We start from the raw sequence: 8,860 nt of genomic DNA on the forward strand, positions 1-8,860 counted from the left end.
CAAACTGTCAAATATTCAACTACCTTTCAATCCTTACATGTGTTTTAACTTGGATGCTCATAAGCAGATTGACTAGCTTTCAACAAGTAAATCTGATCCATGCACAATAACTCTTAAATTAGTTATTTCTGCTCAACAAACAACAGGAAGAATTGATTACCATTCCCCAAATCTAAATTTGACAGGTTTAAGAGTTACGCAGTTGAGAACACAGTATCAGTGTACAATTATCAATAATTTAGTTAATTTTAAGTTGCACTGATACTACTATTACTTCACAGTGCACACAACATGTAAAATAGGTGAGATGAAGTCTAATTATATTTTCCACATTAGCAGTTTTACAAATAGATTAATTCCCTAGTGAATTTGGCCTGAAACAATGGACAACTACCCTGAAATATAACTAAATTTAAACAGTAGTATTTTATCTTATTTTATACCTGTACTTTAAGTAAGGTTTTAAGTTGAAATGTCATTATCTTCTTATCAGAAGGATTAAAGGAGACTGGAACCCAGTGGCTTGGTGGTTGAGGAAGAACACTTGGTGATGGTGGCTCACTAAACTTGGCTCCAGCATAGTTTTAATTAGTTTGAGACTTAAGAAGTAAGCTAGGACTTGATAAGCTAGAGTTCCAGTTTTGATTATTTGGAAAATTTTTGTTCTTCCCCCCATTTTGCATGGCCTGCTGTGCAGCTGCTGATGAGGTGTAAGTATGTCCTCTTTCTTTTTTCTTATGAACAATCTTCATTTGGGAATTCTGATCCTTGGTCTTCTGTCTATTAAGCTGTTGCTGGTTCTTACTAACATTTCTTGATTGAGGGGCTGGAATGTTGTACCTCTCTCCACCACCCATCTTCAGCTTCTTTGTCACCTTTCAGTCTGTTTTTCGGATTGCAAGATTTCCACTACCTGTCCCCTTCCTTCCTGCCAAGCCCAGGATAACAGATGTTTCTGCTGGATCCTTTCCTTTGTCTCAATACAGAAGTTTTCATGGGCCGATCTGCTGAGTTCAGTCTAGGAGCTGAGGCCAACATCTGAGTCTCCTCAGCACACAAGTTTGAGAGAAGTCCTAGGGACTTCAAACTCGGATGGTGGCGGCTCCTGCTGGGCATCAAAGCCCCCCTCCCTATCTAGGGAGAGACGAGGCTCCGAAAGAACCTTTAGTACTTTATTTTTAAGTAATCTCTACACCGAACATGGGGCTCAAACTTAACAACCCTGAGATCTAGAGTCTCATGCTCTACCAGCCAAGCCAGCCAGGTGCTCTTGTAATGAAATCTTTCTATCTCAACTATTGTGAAGAGGAATCAGCTCCTCTGAATAGCTGCCCTCAACTTTTATTCTTCTTCTGTCCTCTTCCTATGACCCAGCTGTGACATACAAAGACATCTCTACTCTAAGCTTCCCTTCCTCTTGCCAGAATGCTTACTAACCACACTGTGACCCCCTTTTGGCTTCTCAGAAGGTAACATGGTCTACAATACTGCAGTTATTATTACCCCAGCCTTTAAGCACAAGGAAGCATGAGGTGTTGAAGGATGAGGGACAAGGATTTGGAAGGATAATGCAGAAAGCCACGTATGAGGCTACATATGTATACATAATGTCATGTGCATTATATTTGCTGACACATGCTTAAAGAAATAAGCTTTTCTGTGATCTGTCATGTTGTAGGACACACTTCTCGCCAATGCTAACTTCAATATTTTTATTAAAATATTACCTAAATACTAAACTATGCACAATCTGCTTATCTTATCAGTCCTACATGATATAAAACCAAAGAATTAAAAGTAATCAATTAAATTCAAAGTAAGCGTGAAAGTAACTTCCATGCCAATCCAGTTGTGCATGGGTAGAACCACATGTGATATAAAAACCATAAACATGATATTCAAATCTTGACTCTCTTCTGATTACCCTATGTATTTAAATGAGTCACTATGAGAATTCTGAAAAATTAAATTCTTTTAAAACTTATAAAATGAAAAGTAGTAATAGTCCAACTATTATAAGAAAATATAATAAAAAATATTCTGTCTAAAGGAAAAGCTACCAAACATAACATATCCTGAGAGTTGATATAGTTGATATACTAAAATAAAGATCATTTTACAATAACAGCTGATGCTTTTTTTCTCTTAAGTAGAAAATTTTTTCTTATATAACTCTTATATAAAATGTTATTTTTAAAAATAACACCATACTTATTTTTAAAAATGCAGGATACTTGTTGAAATTTACCTCATAAATTCATAGAGGTAGAAGTAAAGATCACATTGCTGTCATTAGCTGAGATGTTAGAATATGACTTGAAGCTTGAATCCAGAGGTCTTATTGAAATTTGTTTAGGGAACCTAGTATGTCCCTGAATTATAGGAAGTATCACCTCATCAGCTAAACTTCTGTCCCTAACTTATGGATATAAAAAGAGGAAAAATATCTCTCATCAATAATTACCCCCAGGGAGGTAGGCTTTACCAGAATCTTTTAGACTCCCACTTTTTCTCCCTGTCTGTTGCCAGAAATTTGATACATTGAAGAAAGAACCTATACAACTAAAGGTAATTTGTAGGGTACTTTGGTCTTGCTCATGCTTAGGGTACTTTTTCAAGCTTAATTTTACTGTAGTCATTCTGTTTCACATAGATTTAAAGTGTACATCTTACCCTCATAACTAAAGACACTAACATAGGATTAAGGAAGTAAAGGGGTCCTTCTCTACACAATGTGTCTTTTTTTCTGCCACAGTGGTTCTGAAAGTGTGATCTCAGGATCTGTTTTCATTAACTCCACAAGATCAAAAATAATTTAACAATAAGGAAATGATGTTATGCTTTTCACTTCATGCTCTCATGATTATATAGTATAATTTTCAGAAGCTACACCCTGTGGTATTTCTATTGACGAAGCAGATACAAGAAATTAACTGGGAAGCTGGACATTGAAGAGACTTGGAAATGTTTAAAACAATTCCACTCTTCTCAAGTTTTTATTTAGAAAATAATAGCTGTATCATTTATAAAAACGTTATTTGTGCGAGCATACCAACAGATTGTGTGTTGTCATTTTAAAGGAATAAATACAGTAATACTTTTAAAGGATCTTAATTTCCATTATGATAAATATCAATAGATGTAACTCACATCAACAAAGATTCTTTGAGGCTTTGGTAATTTTTAAGAATATAAATTAGTCCTGAGACCAAAATGTTTGAGAAGAGTTACCACAGTGACATTACATCTAAGACCTGACATGGCTCATCCATTCCACTTTAACCTCTGAGTTTAGGTTACATGTTTAAATCTTCTTCCCATACTTTAAGTAGTAAAATTATTCTATAAAATCCACAGATCTTATAGACTGGGTTTAACCACTTTGGTCACACATCTGACTAGTATACTTCAGTATCTTTTTGGTTAGGCACCGGGTTTTAAATTTCAGAATGTTAAGGAAGTCTATTCACATCCCAAAGGCACTCTCTATTCTCTAGAAAGCAACCAGACTAATTTAATTAAAATGTAAAACAGTCATGTCCCTCCTTTTTGCCCAGAATCCTCCAATGGCTTCCCACTCTTTTCATAACCAAAGCCAAAATGTGTACTATGACCAAGCAGGCCCTAAACACTCTGGTCCCCATGATCTTTCTAAGATCCTCTCCTACTACTTGAAACCTTCACTATGGCATCTCGCACTACACTGGCTCCCCTCCTGTTCTTTCCACTAACTCAGGGCCTTCCTCATCCTCTGTCCAGAATGTCTAGAATGTTGCATCCCAAACAGCCACCCAGTGGGCTCTTTACTTCCTCCTGCCTCTGTTCAAAAGTCACCTCCTTCTTTAAAAAAAAAAAAAAAAAAGAGTGGTGCTTGGTGGATCAGTGGGTTGGGCCTCTGCCTTCAGCTCGGGTCCTGGGATCGAGCCTCGCATTGGGCTCTCTGCTCAGCAGGGAGCCTGCTCCCTACCCCAACCCTCGCCTACTTATGATCTCTCACTGTCAAATAAATAAAATCTTAAAAAAGAAAAAAGTCACTTCCTGAGAGAGGTCTACATAGCCTACTGCATAAATTTGAACCTCCTGGACATTTCATACTTTATTCCCTGCTTTGTACATTAGCCATCATCTCTATGTAAGAGGACATATATTCAGATCTATTTTACTTATTGTTTAGGGTAAGTTCCATAGTAGTGGAGATGTTTATCTGTGTCATCCACAACCACCTCACAATCTATATTGTTAGGTGTTGTTTACTGTTATTGTTGTTATTTGTTGATACTAGGAAACTAGATCCCCAGTAAGTGAATGGAAGGATCAAGGCCATTCCTAACCAGGGGATGGCAACACAGATAGGGGGTTGGGGGGGTTAAGGACAAAGGATGTCATCAGTAGAACTAGAGCAGAACTCCTGACGAAGAAAGTTGTCAGTCTCTGGGTTCTAAACCTGGGCTGAGGGAGAACCATAGTGAGGACCCTGTAGTAAATGGGAAGAAGAGATGAATGCTGAAAAGGGTCCAGGGGCCCGGGGAAGAGAGGGCACTAGGGAGTTGTTGTTGTTGTTGTTGTTTTTCCCCCAAAGCAATACCTTAGAGCAGAAATAACAAATGAAAAGATCACGTGAAGAATTGGGAGCAGCTTGAATACCAAAGACTCAAAAGTGCTTTTAGGACAGTTTTACTCAGACCAAGGTCTGAGAGATTATAAATGGAAGAGGGGGGAAAAAAATGAGTAACAACAATAGGGGAGGGGGTGTAAAATGTAAATCATCTCAAGTTAGGGGGAAAATAAAATAGAATCCAGACAGGAAAAGGAGCCAAACGTAAGGAAAACAAACATTACCCCAGTCAGTGACTATCTGACTGCACCTGAATATAATCTAGAACTCCTGTTTCTGCCTCTTCTGGCACTGAGGACCACCAGTCTGGTATTTTAGATGGCTCCTTATAGCTCCAGCTCTAGGACAGTCTGATTCCTCCCTCTCACCTTTCTTAGCCTCATCCTGGAGGTCTACTCTTCTTCCCCACACCAAAGACTACTTGATTTGGCGGTTTTGATGAGGGAGTAGGAGACTGGCTGAGAACGGAGCAGGGGAGGACGCCTTGCACCCCCTCTCCACCCACTCCCCTTGGTAATATGTTTGACATTCCACAGGCATCCCTGACTGCCCTAAAAGAAGAACACATGGTTATCTTGCAGAGATCACAGTCCTGCAAGGCAGGAGTCTCTCTTGGTTTACAAATGTCCTTGAGATTTACAACAAAGAACTTACCTTATCAATAGCCCAATTTCCAAAGATACATAACTCAGTTCCTCAAGCCCTAACGTCACCCTCCCCTCCATAAAAAACCAAAGGAGATGGAGGTAGAAGGAAAAGTAAATAAAGTTAAATTTCTTTTAAAACCTAAATCTCACTAACAAGGACGTTTGATAGCAGGAATGTAACATTCCACCAGGAGACTCCCAATTGTCTTTATGTTAGTGCCTCATTAGAGGGAAAGTGGCCTTGGCTTGATAGTAACCAGGCCTTCAATATTCTGACAGTCTTCTTTACCCCAATAGCCCTTCTGAACAACCCTTTGTCCTCACCTACCCAACTCCTGTGTATATAACCAGCCACTCCTCACAGGCCCGGCACAGCAGTTCTTCCTGCCCACGGGTCCTGTTCCCGTGCTTTAATAAACCACCATTTTGCACCAAAGATGTCTTAAGAATTCTTTCTTTAGTCGTCAGCTCTGAACCTCACCCCACCAAACCCCACCTAGGTTCAAGAACTTCATCAGTTTGACTCTGTACCTCAAATTTTCTGCAATTCCTTTCCTCCTTCCTGCTTCAGATTACTGTTGTCCATTCTTTTGCTTTCTCTCTTTTTACATTTTCTAAGCTATCTCTTCAAAGTCCTTAAATAACAAAATCACCTGCAGGAAGCCCAGAAGAAGGTCACCAACAGTGTCCTAAAATCTGAACATTTTTCTCCCTGTATTATACATCTCTGTTATTAGTACTACACAGTTTGTCTGAATTTTAAAGGTAATCACACTTGTAAAATGCTAAAGACACCACATTTATGTTTTAACATCCAGACTTCCAGGATTCTGGTAGAGTTATATACCCCAGGTTCATTTTCACCCTTAGAGAATACGATACTGCTCTCATTATCATCCCCCTGGCATGATGTGCAATAAGCCACCTGATATTTATAGCAATGACCCTTTTTTTTTTTCCCCTTACATACAAAACCACCTTTAACTGAGAATTTTGATCCTTGTTCTATGGAACATTGGGTTCTCAGTGGCATTTCTAAATTGGGGAATTGGACTGTTAAACCTTTCTCTATTACCCGTGTTCAATGTCACCTTTCAGACTGCTTTTCAGCATGAAAGATTTCTGCCACCTGTCCTCCTGCCTCTGCCAAGTCTAGAATATTAGGTGTTGCTTTTTGTCTGACTCTCTTCCTTGTCTGACTACTGACATTTTTCATGGACTGACCTGCAGTATTCAGCCAGGGGCCATGATAACAACCTCCTCAAGTGTAGTTTGGGTTGAATATTACAAGTACAAATGTAACTAAAAAGCCAGGGAGTAATTTTAAGCACTTGTCAAATAAAATGACTATGCATTTGTCTTTGATGAATGGCTTTAACCTTGGATACACTCACTGTCCAAACTATCTCCAGGAACATTCGACTAAACTTCACACACACACACACACACACACACCCTTATAGGTTCTGGAAAGGTTTGATTTTTTTTTTTTTTCAAGTTGAAGTCTAGATGTCCTTTCCATATTCTTTGTCTCAGGGTCCTCTGTTTCGCTTTGGACACAACTTGCATTGGTTCTTTGCAAAGTTACAGCTCTCCAGGATTTAAAATATTACCCCATAAAGAGCTTATAAGTTTCACTCAAATTTCTTCTACCCATCTCTATTTGCCCACTGACAACCTATTTTCCATGACTGTTACTCAACAGCAGCTCATTAAATTGAGCATCAGTGTTTATATATAACATCACTTCCATTTTCTCCTTTTGGATGATTCCACCCTAGCTATGCCTACAGCTGCTGTTTGTTGTCATTCCTTCTCCCCTCAAGAGCAGCACAGTGAATCCAAGGGCCAATGAGCCTACCTGAGATGCCAGCAAACAGACTGACAGCTCCAGGACCTCATTATCTGACACATTGTCCAGTCATTTGATGCTAAGCATGGCAGGCAAGAACACTGGCAGAACACACTTGGGAGGTTAACACAATGTCCTATTTCCATATGGTAGACTGAGCAGAAGCGCTGCTCTGTGACTCTAAAATTAAAAAGTCTCAAAGAGAAATACATTTCAGAAGACTTTCCTAAATTACAAATATAATTTGCCTTAAATACTGAACTTTTCTACATGACCAATGGATAAAAACTCCTTTGGAGCCAGATGCTGAAAGGGAATGTGGGAGGATTTGAAGACAAGTGTCATGTGGTGAAATCACTAAATAAAAATGTGCTAGGAAACTAATGAATTTCCTCATGTTCACAATAGGACAAAGCAGACAGACTTAAAAAAATAGATACTAAGAGCTCTGGTTGGGACTTATCTGATTTCCTGAAATTTTTAGATATTTATAATAAAAAGCATTTAGAGCAGCTAGCATGTTTCAAGTGGTTAGCATACAGCTAGTAGAAGTTACTATATGTGCAAAAGGAAGCTTTTTTTGCACACATGAAAATCATCAGCAAAGAATAAAATGCATATTTTCACATTTCTCTGTTAGACTGAGAAAAATTTGAACAATAAAATAAAAGATGTAAGAAAAGAAGAAAAAAGTTATTTGTTTTCCTCTCCAAAGAGATATACGGAAGGAAGGACTCATTTCAGAGAGATACAAAATAAAACAATGGCTTAAAAATATAGCAACTAAGTACTCTTCTAGCTAGTATTCAATGGGCTAAAAGAAGAATGCTGAAGATGATGATATCCATGTACTGTAAAGTGACTAGAGAGAGAATATTCTCTTTTCTACAGAAAAAGAGAGTCATCCCAAATTTGGACCAAATAGGACAGAAATGGATCAAAGCCTGTTAGGGCTGGAAAGAGACAAGATTATAATATAAAGTAATTTCCTATTGCTTTGGGGGGAAAAAGTCTAAACACTGACTACCATATCTTACGTATAGTATTAGTCAATAAATATTTGTTAAATCTGGAAAAGAGAAAAGAAATAGAGAGATACTTAGAAATTGTCTCCTCCAAGAATACACAACAATTCTGTGAAATTCCTGGCATTTTAAGTAGGTGCTGGGGGCAGAGAAGGAATGCAATAGAAAACAAATGCAAATGTAAGCTTTTTTTGTTGTTGCATAACCACAACAAATTAGTACATAAGACACAATAAAAGTTGAAAGATTGAGATGGTCCCTTAAGGCTGGAGATTCAATCTCTACCATTTGGAACGTAGGCTGGAATCCTTGTGTTTTGATGGATCACAAGGTATATGGCACAGTCCATGCTTTTAACCAAATCTCAACAGGAGACTGGCCACTTGGCCCAGGAAGAAGTAGACACAATGTTTGGTTTCATGTGTCACATTAATACCAAAATGCCTTCCCAGGATGCAGTGCCAAGTGGTGGTGTACTGGTTGTCAACCTCCCTCTTAATAAGGAAGGAAAGAAAGAGAAGGAAGAAGGGAGGGGTGAAATGGGCTCAGACAGAGAGAGAGAGAGAGAAAGAACATAGCCACACAAGAGTGCTATTAGCACATACCAGTTATCTTTAGCATCTGGAGGATTAGGAAATGAAGACTAGAAGACCAATGAGATTGTGATTAAGTTTCTCTCACAAATTTGTGCTATGCTTTAGATATTTTATTTGCCCCAGAT

At 38.5% G+C, this 8,860-nt stretch overlaps 1 pseudogene; it reads right to left on the bottom strand.

The window, feature by feature from the left end:
- Positions 1-234: 234 nt before the first annotated feature.
- LOC132017244 (proline-rich nuclear receptor coactivator 2-like) lies at positions 235-872 on the bottom strand (annotated as a pseudogene).
- Between the last annotated feature and the right edge of the window lie 7,988 nt (positions 873-8,860).

This window comes from Mustela nigripes, chromosome 5 (genome assembly GCF_022355385.1).
Source record: "Mustela nigripes isolate SB6536 chromosome 5, MUSNIG.SB6536, whole genome shotgun sequence".
Classification (NCBI taxonomy): Eukaryota; Metazoa; Chordata; class Mammalia; order Carnivora; family Mustelidae; genus Mustela; species Mustela nigripes.